The sequence below is a fragment of the Mus caroli genome, unplaced genomic scaffold, assembly GCF_978045245.1.
Source record: "Mus caroli unplaced genomic scaffold, Mus_caroli_1 scaffold_11, whole genome shotgun sequence".
Classification (NCBI taxonomy): domain Eukaryota; kingdom Metazoa; phylum Chordata; class Mammalia; order Rodentia; family Muridae; genus Mus; species Mus caroli.
Genome location: NW_028227266.1, coordinates 7,872,013 through 7,892,243, shown reverse-complemented (window position 1 = coordinate 7,892,243; position 20,231 = coordinate 7,872,013). Strand labels below are relative to the sequence as shown.

Sequence of the window (20,231 nt, the reverse complement as noted above, 5' to 3'; positions counted from 1 at the left end):
CGAAAATGAGAGTTTCCACTATAAGCATTCAAAATACTGTGGAGACATTTTGACATCAGAAATTCTGTAACAATATGTCTCTACTACTGCTTATCCATGACCTTCAGTAATTAGGTCTTTCAACATTTGGCAATAACCAGTGTGTGTGTGTGTGTGTGTGTGTGTGTGTGTGTGTGTAAGAGAGTGAGAACCTGAATTTAAGAGGAGGATTTGAAGAGGTATAGGGGTGAATTAATAACTATGAAAAAATATACTACTCATGTATGAAAATCAAAAAAAGAAGTATCTAAAATATAACATATATATATTTATATACACAAAATATGTATACTACATATATGTGTAATATATCTTTTATGAGGCCAAGGAAATCAAATTTATTAAAAATATTATTTTATTCTGACACATACAAATTTTAATAAATTAATTCCTATAAGCTATTTAAGGGTGTAATAAGCTGTTGAAAGTGTGTTCACACAGTATCAACTTCTAACTTTGATGTAAATAATGTAGAGACTATAAAAAGCACTTAAAATATATTTAATTGTTGGCATACAGAGAATTCATTTTAAGCAAATTATTATTTTTATTATTTTCAAGAAATTCCAAAAGGCTGTTTTATCTTGGCATAACAGATCTTATCCTATATTTGTACTAATGTCTGCATCTCAAATAATAAAAAAAATTAAGCGTGCAAATTTGTCACCATAGGTAACAAGATCTAGACTCTCTCATTTAAGAAATATATGGTGATTTATTCACTTTTCTTTGAGGCTCATCAAAACAAGAATGACTGATAGATGAAGACAGGAGACAAATAGCTGACTGAGGAAAGCAGTTATAATAAATGTTAAAAGCAGGATCTCTTGAGTGGTTAAATAATATCTACCCTAAAATTCTTTAAGTATACTTTGAGGATGATTGTTTCCAGTATAAGCATTTGAAATACTGCGAGACATTTAGGTATTAGAAAACCTGTCTGTTAAAATGTGTCTCTGCTAGTTACTCACAACCTTCAGTAACTACATCTTCCAAAATTCGGCTATAACCAGGGTGTAGGCATCCCTGTCTCAAACCCTTGCCAGTGGCTATGTGTTGCTGTCAGAATATCCTTGCTGGTCTCAGCAGCCTTTCTGGTTGATATGTTGATCCTTCATGTTTCGAACACTGCCTTCTCCAAGAGCTGAGAGTTGCTTATTTTGCCTGTTGATATTGATTTTTTTTTCTGTAGCTGCACTACATTAAACTCTGCTCTTTCCAGAAAACTGGCTTCAACATGAAGGCATAGTGTAATTGGATCACTAGTGCTGAAGGCAAGCATTATATAGAATTCTGACAGGCCAAGGGAAATACCAATTCAAAAATTTGACTACAGCCTTTTGTCATTCTATAGAGTTGTTTTCAAACCAAAACATATAATTTAGAATACAATAATGACATATTAGAACAAAATATTTTAGTAACTACTTAATAAGTAGCTGTCCCTCAAGACAGGCTACTTATTAGACTAATATTTCCACACACCCTTCTAGATATTTTATGTAAATTAGTTTCCACTAATTTTAGGGTAGATGGTTCAGACAGTAGTAGATTGGATTAATTATTGTTATTTGTTGCTACTATTCTTTCAATCCTTACTGTGATTAAACATTTATTAAGACTCTACCATATGGTGGATTCCTCCTCCAACTAATCAAATGTTTTGATCTATGTTAGTGACAGATTTGAGTTTCCTTCTGTGTTTGATGCTGTTTCTCATTTTCTATTTAAACACTACCCTGTGTCTGGCACTTTTAATTTCTAGTTATTCTCCATAACTAGAATCAGAGAAGTGTGATCAAAAGAGCTTCAGGACAGGACTGAGAAGACGCAATTTCTAGAAAATAATTAGGAGTTTTGTAGTGTGCCTGTATGGAGCTTTTGAATATGACTCAAATACTTCTGTTATTTTTCATTCTGCTTCTAAAATAAGGTGACTCATATAGATGGAATATAATAATAATAATATAATATAACTTTTGTTATGTGAAACAATTGTCAAAGATTCAGAGAAAAATAAAATAACCAGTCAAATATAATTCATACAACTATTTAATTGGCAGTGCTTTAATTTTTATGGTGATTTTGCTTTGTGCAATTTTCTATTATTTTGTGTTATTGTGATAAAGAGTATTGGTAAATATTTAGTCAAAAACCAGTACTTATTTCTATCAGTTTTTACATTTTGTTTGGGTAATTATCTGAAGTTAGATATATGCCAAGAGATCATGTAATTAGTAAGTTAATTCTATAGAAGAATTTTTATCTGTTCTCTTCCAGTACAAACTAGAAGAAGGCTAAAATAAGAGATTATAGGACACATTTTACCATCAATTCCAAGCCAATGAATGATCTCCACACTGGAAGAAAGAAAGCAAAGGAAATATGAAATATTTCATATTTCTTCATCTACGTAGAGGTTGCTCTTTGAAGGATATCTAATGTAACTATGTATTGTGCTCTGAAGTTTACTTGAGACCAAAAAGAAGGTTGAATAACAAAGGTGGTTACTCTTGGTTTTTGTTGCTTGCATTTACTAGCAAATCCAGTAATTAATTTTTATTTACAGCTGAATGGTATTCCATAATGTATATGTACCACATTGTCTTTTCTGTTGAAGCACATTTAGGTTGTTTCCATTTCCTAGATACTTGAATTGAATAGCAGTGAATATGGCTGAGCAAGTGTCTAGAATAAGGCATTTAGTCCTTTAGGCACATACCTCGGAGGATAAAATGGAAGCATATGAATGCTCTTCTTTTAGCCTTTAATGAATGATTTTCCATACTGTTTTCCATAGTCGCCACACCAGTTTTTAACACCACCAAGAATGAATACCATTCCACACATCGTTACCAGCATGTTTTTTTTTCAGTATTTTTTGTATTCTTTCAGCATTCTATAACAGTTATGTAATGTTACATTTTGTTGAATTTTGTATCTATTTTAAAAATATATTTTTATCATTAGACTCCATACACATCAGAAACTGAGATGAACTTACACTGTAGTTCATTTCATTGTTGAAGACCTTATCTCATTAACCATATTAAAACAAAACCAAGAGTAAACATTTTTTCTTCTAAGATAAATAAATCCACATAAGCTACACTTAAACAGAAATGTAGTTCATGTTCATGACATCAAGACCATGCAGACTATCACTTGTAACCTGTAGTTTGTATGTAGTTTGTAGTTGTAATTACAGGTAATGTGAGGCCAGAAATATGCTCACTTTGGGAAGGCAAAGAAATTTGCCAGAGTCCTCTATGAGCTAATCTGAGGTTGATATGAACAATAATTTTGTTTTAATAGCAATAAATAAATAGTCATAAGATTAGGTCAAAATTATTGACTAAGGTTGAAAACCTTGCATTTTCTCTTACATTCTGACTTTACTAATTTTTATTAATAAAATTTTCTTTGAAAACTTATTAGGTGTACACAAGGTATTCTGACTGCTCTCATCTCTCTGGTCTGTTACTTATTTCCCTCCTCTTCCAACCTACCCTCCTCCCTACAGCTCTCCATTCCATGCTCATTTCTTTTTGCTTTGTTTTGTGATTCACCAAGTATAACCTAGACCAACTGTATGGTACAGGTACAGTGTTATTCAAAGAATGCCAAGACGAGTACAAAGCCTTTGTAACCCAACAAGACAGTACACTTTGTTGAATATTTATTGGATAAGTAGCTAGATGACTTTTATTGTGAGGACACTTAGGTACAATACCAAAGATATGGCCCATGAAAGAAATTGTCTATTGTCTGAGTTGCTTTGAAATGTATAACTTCTGCTCAGCAAAAACCAAGGATAAAAGAGTGAAAATTAAAACAAATAAACAAATAGCCTCAACACCAAGTAAAATATGAGCATGGAGAACACATTGGTAAAAGATATACTCTTATTCCAAATATATGAGTAAATTACAAGTTTAGCAACCTAAGACAACAGAATAAGTTAAAACAGTGGACAAAAATACTAGCTAGATGCTTCAACAAGGAGTATTCCAGTCATGGAATTATATCATGACATGCTCAATATGCACAATCCATACATTTCAAATACAATGGCAATGATTTACTACTCCAGGCCTGTTAGAATATCCAATCCAAAACACTAACACCCAAGGACAGATAATGTGAGGCCAGAAATATACTCACTTTGGGAAGGCAAAGAAATTTGCCAGACTATTGGAAAGGTAAATATACACTTGCTTTCTGATCCAGCAATCACCTTGTTTTGTATCTATTTATATTGTTGCTATTCTTATTGGTGCTACCAGGTGAATGCATATCATGATGTGTATATCAGTACATCGAATATACAGCCTAACTAATGACTTTCAAAGTAAACTGTGGACTTAAGGAATAAAGATCTATAACATATATAGCTCTAGCAGGTGTGTCGCTATAACTAGGGATGCTGACATTGAATGTGCCTATGTGAGAAAGGTGGGTATAGAGAGGATCCCTGTGAGTCCTGCATGACTGTGGATCCAAAATGTTAAGGAAATTAGAGATTTTAGCAGATTTTGATCTTTTGAAATTACCAGATAACCATATAATGATGAATCTGTACAAAAATATCCAAGAATACAACTATATTTAGTAAACATAATAGTTATACATAAGAATTTTGGATTTTAAAAATATTCAACAAGAATCTCTGGGCAGACATGTATGTGTATTTATTTGTCTATGTGTGTATGAGTGTATCTATGTACGAGAAGCTGTGTGTCATTTTGTGTATATATGTGTGTATATATATATATATATATATATATATGTATTAACTTGTTTTGTGTGTATATGTTTCTGTGTATAGGTATGTGTATATGCGTATATCTATGTGTATACATGTGTGTCTATGTCTTTGAATGTGTGTCTGTGTGCATGTGATTGTGTGTGTATGTGTACATGTGAGTGTGTACTGATTCGTGTGAATGGTTGAATGTATGTGTGAGTATACAGACATGGGTAATGGTGTGTGTGTGTGTGTGTGTGTGTATGGAGACATGGGTTAAGTGTGTTGTGTTTTTGTTTGTATGTTTTATGTTTCTGTGTGCTTACATGTGTATGTGCTCCCAGGGCTGTAGATTATCACTGTAAAGAGTAGGGGTTGTTTTTTTAGGTCTTTCACATGAAAAATAGTAGAAAATCATAATGAAAGAGCTGATTTGTTCTGTTTTATATCATAAAGCCTGACTAAAATGTCCACTCCACTCATTGTAATATTCTTTTGACAATTTATTTATCTCATCTTTCTAATTTCAACTAAAATCACACAACTTGCAAAAATATTTTTGATCACATATTTATATAACTTAGTGTTTTGAGTTACAGTTGCGATTTCACAGTTACTTATTTGACCATGAATGTAGAGTCCTGAGAGAAGCAGTTTTGTTGCTGGCTGAGAGCTTACTTTTCTGGTTCTTCATCAGATGACTACTAACCTCATGTCTGTGAAGGATAGCCAGGCATCCTCACAGTTGCAATGGCTTTATGCCAATTTTAAAAGTTTCTATGAGAAAAGAGATCTACTATGCACTCTTCCCGTTTAAAATACAAAGAAATGTATGGCTTGAGCATCCAGACTTAGTGCAAACATTAGCAGTAGAAAAAGCCTACTGCTGACCTCTGACAGGAATTTAGTTTCCTTGGTTTCAATACCTGCAGGAGATATTCTTCAAACACTTGTCTTCTCTGTGGGCATCATTTTATTTTAATGAAAGAAAAAAGATGTTCTGGGAAGAAAATTAGCTACCATTTGGAGAGAACCAGCTGCTATGATTTTGAACAAAAGAAGCTTCAAACATCATTCTTGCTCTTAGGAATTGACTTTGAGTAGAGACAGTGGAGTAGAAAAGATAGGAAGTAAAAACAAAAGCAACACGCAAACAAGGCACAGTTTCCTTCATAGGCAGAAATGAAACAAAGCACACACCACCACCACCACCACCATCAGTGTGAGAGGTGCACACTGATGTCAAATGCATGAAGCTTGTCAGCAGTAAGGGCATCACTCAAAACAGAACTTGGTTCTTACAATATACAAATTCAAATATACAAAATATACAAATTCTGCAGCACTGAAATCACTTTTGACCATTAAGTATTACATTTGATTCATTATGCTTCTACTTTTTTGGAGAACCATCTTACTAAGAAGTAGTAATTTGAGTCTATTTCTAACAAGCCCTGTTGGGCTCCCAGGGCAAGGAGCAAGCCAGAGAAAAGATGAACCCTGCTTGGGACCAAGTGGACTGGCTGCTCCTTAGCTTGGTGAGCCAGAGGATAGAGCCAATCTGGTGCTATGTGGCCTGGGCAGGAAGCAAGCCTGAGATGACCACCAGTCTGGTCATGAGTGGGTGTGGGTGAGTAGACCATACCGGTGATGACCCCTGACCAGTGCCATACTGTGCAGAAGGTACATAGTACTCCTGAGACTACTCCTGGGAGATCCAGGGTGCCACTAAGAGGAGCAAGTAAGTGGTGGGAAAATGGAAGAAAAGGAAACAAAAGAATGTGGGCACAATGAAAAGAGGCAGAACTAGAGACCCAAGAACTGTGAGGAAGAGCACAATGTGAATAGCTGGTATTGCCACCAGGGACTATAGTGAGTTCCTGGGCTGTGCTTCTTCTGGGGGCCAAATATGTGCCCACGACCTGTGGCAGCAGGAGTCTGTTGCCACTAAATACCAGGCAGACATTTGTGGTCTGGGCTATGGTCCAGGGACAGGTTGATGTCTGAGGGATCTGCAGAACTGGCCCCACTACTTGCCTGGGCATGATAGGAAAGGTGATTCTGGGGACATGAGAGTAGGAGAACTGACCCCACTCCTAGTCAGCTACAGTACTTGGGAAAGCAACTTGGCACATTGCCCAGGAAGTACAGTAGAGCTAGCCCTAGTTGTTGGAATTGTAGGTGAGACAGCCTCAAGTGTATGAGCTTAGGCAAGATGGCTCTTTCACTCAACTCTCATGTAGGGAAGTGGATGAGGAAGAGATGCCCTTCCTCACTCATGCACCTATGGCATGGAGGAGAACTTGCCCCAGGGTCATTGGAGCCTTATCTGTTGTAGCCTTCTGAAGAGAGGGCCCTGAACCATATGTCATCAGCATAGTAGAGCTGGCTGGCCTTAAGCCTGTGAGTGTGGGAGAGCTGGCCCTGCCTCTTGCCTGCTCTGTGGTAGCTGTTACAAAAGAAAGATACACTTTTTCCCTCCCTTGTTCCTCACCAATTATGGCACGTGGGAAAATTGGCTTGGATAATGATTGTGGCCCTTTTCCTGACTGGCTGCAGTATTCAAGTGAATAGGCCCTTCATCTCACCTGAGTGCCAGGGTAGAGCTGGATCTGGTTGCCAGGTTGTGGGAGGCAAAGAGTTGACATGAAAATAGGAGAGTTAGTAGACTGACCAATTCAAATAACTCTCAGACCCTGATCCAGGGCTTTGAATTGGCCCACTCCAACATCTACCCATCAATGAACCACAGAAATTCACGAAAAAAGCTCATCTACAAATTGTGACAGAAGCCTTAAAACCCAGGACCCTTTACCTGTTTTATCTAATCTTCCACACAATGAAAGGTTAAAAAAAGTAAAAATAAAAATAAAAGTAGCATAAAACTAGTCAACTTTATAGCTGTCACTCAGTTTCCATTAAGACATAATTCTATTGATAAAACTAACACTTTTTCAAGTGTTTGAACAATTGCTTTCAGTGTACCTAAAGAGTTAGGCAAAACAAAAACAAGTATAATCAAAATAACTGCTTTTAAAGCTTTGCCACCAGGATAATACCATGTTGATTTATTAAACACTCTGATAACAAAAATGAAGGCAGAGAGCATTTATCAAGTTCTTTGTATATGCCTGCTTGTGATCACAGTGTCCTCCTTATGTGTCTGTCACAGAAAGCAGCAATAACTGGAAGGGTGGGTGCATGCCATTCTTTTCTGTTTTCTAATGTCAGAATTTATGGCTCATGCCTTTGGAAAGACATGAAGTTCTCATATGAAATAAAAAACTCTTACAAAATAACATAATGGACACCAAGTTAGTTTTCTTTGTTTGGTTTGTTAGTTTGATTTGTTTGTTTTATTAACACTTGCCTAAGAAAATATTATAAAGTCGAAGAGGGGACGGGTTTCCTTCTGATGAGCGCAGGCTAATGAGATACAATGACAAACACCACTTTAGAACCTGGCAAGGAAAATTGGCAATTACAACCAGGAAAAATCCTAGCCAAGAAATGGACAGTTTCTCTTGGTAAGGAGGACAAATCACCATTGTCACAGATTGTTTATTTTATTTTTTATTTATCAAGTTTTAAATTGCTCATCAGGAAGTCTAACTTGAAAACATGAGTTTGCAATTGAAGTACAGGCACATCTTTGCACATTTTATGATGAAACCAGATGAAAAATAAGCATGTATAATTTCTCCTTTGGACTTCATTCTAAATATGACATAAGTATAAACTCTATCACAATACTAAAGGTTTCACTTTATTGCCTCTTTATCTGGCATAATTATCAGACAAGGGCCTATCACAATGAACACCATAAAACTATTATTTTTTCTTTTTATACTTTTTTTGGTTCTTTGTGAATTTCATATCATGCACCCCAATCTTACCCATCTCCCCCTCCCTTTGTACCCCTTTGTACCCAACCTCCAATTTTGCAACCTCTCTCCCAAAAGGAGAAAGAAAAATAATCTCATAGTGGAAGATGTATTTTATCCCACAGAAAACATTTTGTCCACATTTTTTTTTGCTTGCAAATATTCATTGCAATGACTCATTATTCTAGTCCATGAACTCTGACTTCTGCTACCTCAGCAATACTGGAACCTCACTGGGCATCCTTTCTGATATCCTATTATTGCCATGTGTCATGATACTGTCATTTTGGATCGGTTGGATGAAATTTTCATGAACTCTTGTGGTTCATTGATGGATAGATAGTGGGGTGGGCCAATTCAAAGCCCTGGATCAGGACCTGAGAGTTATTTAAATTGATTAGAACACTAGCTCTCCTACTTTCATGGCAGGGGGCAAGCTCTCCTTTCCTGGTCCTGCTGGCCCATCCAAAGCCACAGCAGACAAGGATATGGGTTAACTCTCTCTACTTCCCTCCCTGTCCAAAGCTAGATTTGTACAGTATCCCTTAAATAACAATGAATTAATGATTCCTAAAATAACCACAACCATCCACCCCAACATAAGGAACTGGGACAATGATCTTCTTTTGTCAGCTTCCAGCTGAATTGGGGCAAAGAATTCCCATCTGGGGGTCCAAAAGGAAACTGGAAAGTTGGCTTTGTCAAAGGAGAGCTTGCTGGCATCATTTGCTTTCCAGTCAGTGTGTGCTGAGAAAGTTCATTGCTTAGCTGACATCTTGACTATGACATTTAGAAGGCTGGATAGGTAAGCTAGCTGTTCTGGAAAAGTTCTGGAAGCAAGTCTTTAAAAGAAGCAGCTTCGATGTAGTTGAAGTAGAATCAAGTGTGAAGCTGGAATGCATGGTCCCAGAGTGTGAATCTTTCCAGGGCTGTCTTTATCTTCTTTCATTCTGCAATATAAAAAACTTAAAAAGCAACATGAAGTAAGTTCTGTAAAGAAAGTTCACATGGAGTGTGCAGGGTACACAGATTGGTCAATGAAGATCAATAAAGACAACAGCCTTTCTTCAGGTTAGTTTGATCACATAGTACAAACTGCAATATAACTTTGTATAAATGCCCTTACAAAGGATGGTATGTAATAAGAAGTCATTAGAAATTTGTATCCAGCCATTCGGTATTCCTCAGGTGAGAATTCTTTGTTTAGCTCTGAGCCCCATTTTTTAATGGGGTTATTTGATTTTCTGGAGTCCACCTTCTTGAGTTCTTTATATATATTGGATATTAGTCCTCTATCTGATTTAGGATAGGCAAAGATCCTTTCCCAATCTGTTGGTTGCCTTTTTGTCTTATTGACGGTATCTTTTGCCTTACAGAAGCTTTGCAGTTTCATGAGGTCCCATTTGTCCATTCTCGCTCTTACAGCACAAGCCATTGCTGTTCTATTCAGGAATTTTTCCCCTGTGCGAATATCTTCAAGGCTTCTCCCCACTTTCTCCTCTATAAGTTTCAGTGTCTCTGGTTTTATGTGGAGCTCCTTGATCCACTTAGATTTGACCTTAGTACAAGGAGATAGGAATGGATAAAACACTCCTCCATTGATGGTGGGATTGCAAGCTTGTACAACCACTCTGGAAATCAGGCTGGCAGTTTTTCAGAAAATTGGACATGGTACTACCAGAGGATCCCGCAATACCTCTCCTGGGCATATATCCAGAAGATGTTCCAACTAGTAAGAAAGAAACATGCTCCACTATGTTCATAGCAGCCTTACTTATAATAGCCAGAAGCTGGAAAGAACCCAGATGCCCCTCAACAGAGGAATGGATACAAAAAAATATGGTACATTTACACAATGGAGTACTACTCAGCTATTAAAAAGAATGAATTTATGAAATTCCGAGGCAAATGGTTGGACCTGGAGGGCATCATCCTGAGTGAGGTAACCCAATCACAAAAGAACTCAAATGATATGTACTCACTGATAAGTGGATATTAGCCCAGAAACTTAGAATACCCAAGATATAAGTTACAATTTGCAAAACACATGAAAGTCAAGAAGAATGAAGACCAAAGTGTGGACACTTTGCTCCTTCTTAGAATTGGGAACAAAACACCCATGGAAGGAGTTACAGAGACAAAGTTTGGAGCTGAGACAAAAAGATGGACCATCTAGAGACTGCCATATCCAGGGATCCATCCCATAATCACCTTCCAAACGCTGACTCCATTGCATACACTAGCAATATTGTGCTGATAGGACCCTGATATAGCAGTCTCTAGTGAGACTATGCCGGGGCCTAGCAAACACAGAAGTGGATGCTCACAGTCATCTAGTGGATGGATCACAGGGCCCCCAATAGAGGAGCTAGAGAAAATACCCAAGGAGCTAAAGGGATCTGCAACCCTATAGGTGGAACAACATTATTAACTAACCAGTACCCAGAAGCTCTTGATTCTAGCTGCATATGTATCAAAAGATGGCCTAGTCGGCCATCACTGGAGAGGCCCATTGGACTTGCAAACTTTATATGCCCCAGTACAGGGGAACGCCAGGGCCAAAAAGTGGGAGTGGGTAGGTAGGGGGGTGGGTGGGGAGGGTACAGGGGACTTTTGGGATAGCATTGGAAATGTAAATGCGGAAAGTACCTAATAAAAAAACAAGAAATTTGTATCCAATAAGTGTTATTGGCTGTGTATAGAAATTTTAGTCTCAGCTGGTTCCAGAACTATCTCCATATACAGAGACATAAACATCAGCACATATACATCACCTATTTTGTTGATTGTTAGTGTCCCTTTTCTTCTCTTTTGCCAAAGTCTTCAGGAGGTCTGTCTCCCTTTATCGTGTCTGATTTTTATCAACTTGGAAGGAACCCACAGCTTTTCCTTTCCTGTGAAAACATAGGCATAACCCTTCCCCCAGAGTAACACATTTCCCATTTTCCATTCAGATGTCGGAATATCCTTAATATAAACAGGCTGGTTTAGTTCAATAGTTTCCACAACCCAGTGTCTTTTCAGCGGCTGTGGTGTTTTGTTAATTAGCATTTTAAAAATTTATGGTTAAGAAAGCACTATGAAATCAATCTTTGGAGGTTCTTGCCGATCCTTTTTGCCAATCAAACATCCGCTTTAGAGTTTGATTAGACCTCTCCACAATCGCTTATCCTATAGGATTGTGTGATATGCCTGCAACAGTTTTTATATTAAAATATGCAAAAAACCTCTTCATCTTATTAGCAATATATGCCAAATTATTGTCTGTTTTAATTTGTGTGGGTATTCCCATAATGGCCATAACGTATAACAAATGCGTAATTACAGAATCAGCCTTTTCTGATGCTAAGGCATTGCCCATTGAAATCCTGAATATGTGTCTATAGCATGGTGCACATATTTCAGTTTACGAAACTCTGTAAAATGGAAGATATCCTTTTGTCAAATGTCTTTTCTTTGGGTACCCTTAGGGTTAGTTCCTGTAGGTAATGGAGTTTGGTTATATAATGAGCTAGTAGGACATTGCCTCACAATTTCCTTGGCTTGTTGCCAAGTGATACAGAATTCTTCCTTTAAACCTTTGCTGTTAACATGATGTTTTTTAAATGGAATTCTGAAGCCTTTAGTATACTTCCTATCAGTAGCTGGTCAATTTCATTACTACCTTGTACCGGAGGCCTAGGCAGACCTGTATGGAATCTTCTGTGTGTTATATGTAGTGCATAACTCCTATTTCTGATCATTTGTTGTTGCTGAATAAATAGTGAAGTCAATTGAGAATCACCCTGAATAATTTCATCAGTCTCTATATGTAAAGCAATTTTTTATGAATATTAAGAGGCAGTTACGATATTAAGGGACTCTTGAAAAGCTGACAACACCATGATTGTTGCATATAATTTAGATTTTTGAGTTGACTTTTAGGGATTCTCAGAAACCTTACTTACATCTTCTGATTTATATCCTGCCTTTCCTAATTTACTGGCATCAATGTAAAATGTAGGGGCTCCAGATATTGGAGTTCCCTTTATTATATGAAGGGAAATTCAATTAGTTCTTTTATGAACTGAAGCCACTTGCTTTTAGGGTATCTGTTGTTGATCTCTCCCAAGAAGTTACTGCATGCCCTTTGCCAATGTACATCTTGTGCCCATAAGGAGGCAATTTCTGCATTCGTAAAAGGTACCACAATTTCAGCCGGATCCATTCCAACTAATTCTCATTTTTTCTTTTAGTAGCAATTCAGAGACTTTCTCAGTGTAGGTTTTTAATTTATTATTCTGTTTATGTGCTAAAAATATCAATTCTAAGACATAATCTTCCCTCTGCATAAGAATTCCTGTAGCGGAATAAGTAGATGGTAAGAAAATTAAGATGCAAGCCATCTTTGGATCAATATGATCTAGATGTATACCCTGAAATTTCCTCTCTATCAAAGCTAACTCCTTCTCGGCCTCAGGTGATAGTTTCCTTGGGCTATTTAAATCTTTATCACCTTGTAAAGTTTGAAATAAATTGCTTAGCTTCTGAGTGGCCAAGCCAATCTCAGCCTGCAGCCAGTTGATATCTCCCAGTAGATTTTGAAAATCATTAAGTGTCCTTAATTGGTTTCTTCTGATTTGTACCTTTTGTAGCCTAACACTTTCCAGACTTATTTTATACCCTAGATAATTAATAGAATCCCCTCTTTGTATTTTTTCAACCACTTTAGTGGTATTTGCAATCCCCAGCAAAGCAAGGTTTTTGGTGTTTGTTTTGTTTTGTTTTTTGTTTTTGTTTTTCCTTCATCAAGATATTTATACCTGTTCCCAATTCTAAGGAGGGGCACAGTGTCCACACTTTGGTCTTCATTCTTCTTGAGTTTCATGCGTTTAGCAAATTGTATCTTATACCTTGGGTATCCTAAGTTTTGGGCTAATATACACTTATCAGTGAGTACATATTGTGTGAGTTCCTTTGTGATTGTGTTACCTCACTCAGGATGATGCCCTCCAGGTCCATCCATTTGGCTAGGAATTTCATAAATTCATTCTTTTTAATAGCTGAGTAGTACTCCATTGTGTAAATGTACCACATTTTCTGTATCCATTCCTCTGTTGAGGGGCATCAGCTTCCAAATGCTGACACCATTGCATACAATAGCAAGATTTTGCTGAAAGGACCCAGATATAGCTGTCTCTTGTGAGACTATGCCGGGGCCTAGCAAACACAGAAGTGGATGCGCACAGTCAGCTAGTGGATGGATCACAGGGCTCCCAATGGGGGAGCTAGAGAAAGTACCCAAGGAGCTAAAGGGATCTACAACCCTATAGGTGGAACAACATTATGAACTAACCAGTACCCCGGAGCTCTTGACTCTACCTGCATATGTATCAAAAGATGGCCTAGTCGGCCATCACTGGGAAGAGAGGCCCATTGGACATGCAAACTTTATATGCCCCAGTACAGGGGAATGCCAGGGCCCAAAAAAATGGGAATAAGTGGGTAGGGAAGTAGGGGGGAGGGTATGGGGGACTTTTGGGATAGCATTGGAAATGTAATTGCAGAAAATACATAATAAAAAAGTATTAAAAATTTAAAAAAAAGATATTCATATCTGGATCAGCCAATAAGATGTCATCTATATAATGATAAATAGTGGATTGGGGAAATTGTTTTCAGATCATCTCCAATGACTGTTGTACAAAATATTGATACAAGGTATGGCTATTTAACATTCCTTGTGGCAGGACTTTCCAATGATATATTTTATTGGGCAACCTCTATTGAAAGCAAAACTTTCCTTATCATATTAATGTACAGGAATGATGAAAAAAAAAAAAAACCAACAACAATCTTTTAGATCAATCACTATGATAGGCCATCCCTTAGTCAACAAGGAGGACAATGGGATCCAAAGCTTCAAGGAACCCATTGGCTGAATAATCTTATTAATTGCTCTGCGATCTTTTAACATCCTCCATTTGCCAGATTTTTTTTTTTTTAATAACAAATACTGGAGAATTCTGAGGGCTGGTAGACTCCTCTATATGCTGAGCCTCCAGCTGCTCCTGTACTAGCTGTTCTAATGCCTGTAGTTTTTCTTTTGTCATACACCATTGATCAATCCAAATGGATTGGTCAGTCAACCACCTTAGTGGTAAGGCTGTTGGTGTCTTGTCAGCAGTGGCTTCTTGGGGTAGAGCTGAATTGTCAGTCTCTTCTCTATCTTGTTTATGGACAGCTTGGACAGTCTGTAACTGCCTTTGATAACTTTCCCTAACTAATTTAAAATTGTTGTTAGGAGCCTGACAGGTTTCTTGGATAGACACTTAAAATGAGGGGATATTAATTTGGATTTTCCATTGCTGTAATAAATCTCTGTGGGGCATTGGGCTATGCACAGACAGGCTGGTCTCCAGTCAAGCTGAGATGCTGAACCCCCTGGAGCCGGTGGTGATAATTTACCTACATGGGACAGAAGGAGCTCTCTCATGCTCCTGGAATTCTGGCTCCTGCCTAAGTTACCACTCCCCACAGCCCCCACAAGAGAAGCATGGTTAGAAGTCATGTAGGCAATGTCCCAAGCTTCTGACCTTCAGGCTAAACTCCTCCCCGGTTACCTAGCAACAGAAAAGCTATCAGCATACTTTAAAGGGGGTTGTTTGGCCTCTCCTTGTTTGCTCACTTCTCTCACTCCTCTCGTCTCTTTGTGTTTCTCTCTCTCTCTCTCTCTCTCTCTCTCTCTCTCTCTCTCTCTCTCTCTCTCTCTCATTCTTTAGCCTTTCTTCTCTCTCCTTTCCCCCTTCTTTCTTCTTGGCCAGGGCTTGTCTCTCTCTTTTCTACCTTCTCTTTTTCCCCCTGCCTTTCTATAATAAAGCTCTAAAACTATAAACTGTCTCTGCTTATCAAGGCCCGGAGCGCTTGGAGGATGGGATGGCTTTCTCCTAATGAGCCCTTTCTAATCTCCCGATGGAAGACTTTCCTGTGCTCCAGTCAAAGTCCACTGTGCTCACTCTTGCCTGTGTGGGAACCTCTCTTTCCCCTGCCCTCTCTCCCATAACATCCGGGCTAAAGGGTGTAACCCCGGGGACCCTTTGAGTTTCAGGAACTTCCCTTTGTCCACCCCCTGTCGAGTAGGTCAGAGGCTTGGATGCCCACCCAGAGCTGAGTGGAAAATGTCTGGCAGCCCTCTTGCATCTGCCTGTCCAGAGCATAGGTGGAACTCTGGCCAGACGTGGGCTATCCTCCATCCCCCTCCTTCCTCTGCCCCCTTTTAGTTCCCACAGGTCTCTTCCCCATAAGTTAATGGCTGATATAGGCATGTATGGCCTCAAATTTCCTACCTGACCTTCTGGTCCTGTATACATTTATGCCATCTGGTATTTTGCTTTATTTGGGATAATGTCCAACTCCTGAAATTGGATTTCTACTTCTTGAAGTAGCTACCTTGTAGGCCAAGATTTTGGAGAGAAAATGGTGACATATGCTCCAGTGTCAACCATTTCTTCAATCTCAATATTGTTTACTAGTATTCTTAGTTTTGGCCTTTGATTCTCTATACAAGTTTGCCATAATATTTGATTTTTGCTCCATTTGAGGCTTTTTGAATGGTTTATAGAACTTGCCTCATCCCTGTCTGGTCTCAGAACATCTGTTTTTGAAGCAGTGATGTTGTTTAATTGTCCTGAGGAGAGGAACTCTCCTTGCCTGGCATTGGAGACTTTGGGAGGACCTCCTGGGAGATTTTTGGCAGGGTGTTGCCCCATTTGTCTGTTGTTGCTCTACATTTCCTGGTCAAATGTCAACCTTTGCCAGAACTTGGACATGTTCCAGAAGGCATAGGCCCCATTTTAGTATTCTTTGTTTTTTCCTGAATTCATTTCTGAGATGACCTTGTTCACCACAATTGAAATATTTGAAAATGTGGGTCATCTCTAGGTGTCTAGTGGCAGCTTCTCCTATTACAGTCATATCAGGTGAGCAAGATCCAACATTAGCTGCATATCTAATCCACTCATCTATTGATGCTGACCTTGCCCTCAGTGGTCTGATTGCTCCCTTGCATTCAGCATTTTTTTTTTTTTTTTTTTTTTTTTTGGTTTTTCGAGACAGGGTTTCTCTGTGTAGCCCTGGCTGTCCTGGCACTCACTTTGTAGACCAGGCTGGCCTCGAACTCAGAAATCCGCCTGCCTCTGCCTCCGGAGTGCTGGGATTAAAGGCGTGCGCCACCAAGCCCGGCTGCATTTTCAAAGGCTAAAGAATCAGTTATTGCCATCCTTGCTGCTAAATCTGATATGCTCCTTTTGACAGCTGAGGTTAACCTTTGTAAAACGTCAGGGAAGGTTTTTGTTGTGGACCTTGTATGACATGAATAAATGGTTCAAGTCTTTTCTCTGATTCTTCGATTTGTCCCAGGCCTTAAGGTTGAAAATTGACACAATGCCAAAGTTTCTTGACTATATACAGCATGCATCTCTACCTCAGCAAAGCGACCTTCACCAAGCAACTGGTCTGTGGAAATTTCTCCACCCTTGGCTCTATTTTGTCATTCTATCTCCCTTGCATCGTCTTTCCACCATGTGGACCATTGTAGATTTCCAGCAGGTTCTAGTAGTGCTCCTGCCATATCTTTCCAGTCATGAGGGATTATTCTATTTTTAATAGCCAAAGAAGTCAGAATTTGTTTTACAAATGGTGAATGTACTCCAAAATAAGTGATACTTTCCTTAAATTTTCTCAGATCTAACACTTCCATGGATTGCCATTCAAATTCCTGATAACCCTGTGGACCATCAACTTCTGGAGGCATATATATATATATATATGTATCAGATAGACTAAAGTTTGTTTTCTAATAACCTTTGGTTGACTTTCTCTAATTTTATCTTCTGTCTTTACCTGAGTATTTTCCTTATTTGAAAATGTAAATTTCTCCCTTAAGGTTGGTGACCACACTTTATATCTCACCTTTTGTTGCTCTTCCTGTTCCTTGAATTCTTGTATTTTCTGTTCCAGGTTCTGCCTTCACATCTTGATTTTTTTTCGTTATATTGCAATTTTGATTGATTAATTTTAAAAGGTTATTCTCAAAGACTTGCTTCCAGTCATCATTGTTTTTTCTCTGCTGCTCAGTCTGATCTGTGAACTGCTGAATCCTTTGTTCTAGCATGTTTTCCAGCTCATGTCTCCCACTTTCATTTTTATCTTTCTGCCTCTTATTCTGATCTATACTTTCCTGTGTATTCAATTCTAGTGTTTCCTCTAAGTCACATTGCCAAGTCTTCAGTTTCTCTTTCTGGTGTTTATGCTGCTCTATAATTTTCTGTATCTTCTGTTTTAAGCCCTGCTTCCATAATCTTATCTTCTTCTTATGTTGTAATTCTAATATTGCAGCATCTGCCTTATTTTGATTTGCCAGCTTTGGTAAATTATCCTCTAGACTTTGCTTCCAAAATTTTATCTCTATCTCCTTGTTGTTCACTCTGATCTCTGAACTGTCATTTTTTTTTCCTAGTGTCTCTTCCAGTTCCTGTCCCAACCTTCATTCTACTCTTTCTGTTGCTTATTCTGACCAGTAAAATCCTGAACCTTTAGTTCTAGTGTTTCCTCTAGGTTATGTTGCCAAGTCTTAAGCTTATCTCTCTGTTGTTCAGACTCAACTATGAACTACAGAAATGTCTGTTCTAACATCTCTTCCTGTTTCAGATAGTTACTGGACAAAGAGTACAATCCTTCATAGAGTCAGAAAAACAAAGGTTTGAGATATATTGCATATCAAAAAATACAGTACTACATTATAGAATTTTGTATGTCAAGTGAGCATGATATCACATATGCATATGTTAATGTTTTGTTTAATCATAATGTAAACAAGTTATGATGATATTTATTCTCTCTCTCTCTCTCTCTTTCTTTTTTTTTTTTGGGGGGGGGGGGAGGGTTTAGCCAGGCATGGTGGCGCACGCCTTTTTTTTTTTTAATTAGGTAATTTCTTCAATTACATTTCCAATGCTATCCAAAAAGTCCCCAATACACTCCCCCCCCCAGTCCCCCACCCACCCACCCCCACCCCTTGGCCCTGGCATTCCCCTGTACTGGGGCATAAAAAGTTGGCAAGTCCAATGGGCCTCTCTTTCCAGTGATGGCCTACTAGGCCATCTTTTGATACAAATGCAGCTAGAGAAAAGAGCTCTGGGGTACTGGTTAGTTCATAATAATGATCCACCTATGGGGTTGCAGTTCCCTTTAGCTCCTTGGGTACTTTCTCTAGCTCCTCCATTGGGGGCCCTGTGATCCATCCAATAGCTGACTGTGAGCATCTACTTCTGTGTTTGCTAGGCCCCGGCATTGTCTCACAAGAGACAGCTATATCTGGGTCCTTTCAGCAAAATCTTGCTAGTGTATGCAATGGTGTCAGCGTTTGGAAGCTGATTATGGGATGGAACCCTGGATATGGCAGTCTTTAGATGGTCCATCCTTTCTTCACAGCTCCAAACTTTATCTCTGTAACTCTTTCCATGGGTGTTTTGTTCCCAATTCCAAGAAGGGGCACAGTGTCCACACTTTGGTCTTCATTCTTCTTGAGTTTCATACGTTTAACAAATTGTATCTTATATCTTGGGTATCCTAAGTTTTGGGGCTAATATCCACTTATCAGTGAGTACATATTGTGTGAGTTCTTTTGTGAATATGTTACCTCACTCAGAATGATGCCCTGCAGATCCATCCATTTGCCTAGGAATTTCATAAATTCATTCCTTTTAATAGCTGAGTAGTACTCCGTTGTGTAAATGTACCACATTTTCTGTATCCATTCCTCTGTTGAGGGGCATCTGGGTTCTTTCCAGCTTCTGGCTATTATAAATAGGGCTGCTATGAACATAGTGGAACATGTGTCCTTCTTACCGGTTGGAACATCTTCAGGATATATGCCCAGGAGAGGTATTGCTGGATCCTCTGATAGTATTATGTCCAATTTTCTGAGGAACCACCAAACTGATTTCCAGAGTGGTTGTACCAGCTTGCAATCCCACCAACAATGGAGGAGTGTTCCTCTTTCTCCACATCCTCGCCAACATCTGCTGTCACCTGAATTTTTGATCTTAGCCATTCTGACTGGTGTGAGGTGGAATCTCAGGGTTGTTTTGATTTGCATTTCCCTGATGATTAAGGATGTTGAACATTTTTTCAGGTGCTTCTCTGCCATTCGGTATTCCTCAGGTGAGAATTCTTTGTTCAGTTCTGAGCCCCATTTTTTAATGGGGTTATTTGATTTTCTGGAGTCCACCTTCTTGAGTTCCTTATATATATTAGATATTAGTCCCCTATATGATTTAGCATAGGTAAAGATGCTTTCCCAATCTGTTGGTGGTCTTTTTTGTCTTATTGACGGTGTCTTTTGCCTTGCAGAAGCTTTGCAACTTTATGAGGTTTCATTTATCGATTCTCGATCTTACAGAGCAAGCCTTTGCTGTTCTATTCAGGAATTTTTCCCCTGTACCCATATCTTCTAGGCTTTTCCCTACTTTCTCCTCTATAAGTTTCAGTGTCTCTGGTTTTATGTGGAGTTCCTTAATCCA

At 38.4% G+C, this 20,231-nt stretch overlaps 1 pseudogene; it reads right to left on the bottom strand.

Moving 5' to 3' along the window:
• Nucleotides 1–16,968: 16,968 nt before the first annotated feature.
• Nucleotides 16,969–20,231, bottom strand: part of LOC147001959 (uncharacterized) — a 55,635-nt pseudogene continuing 52,372 nt past the window's right edge.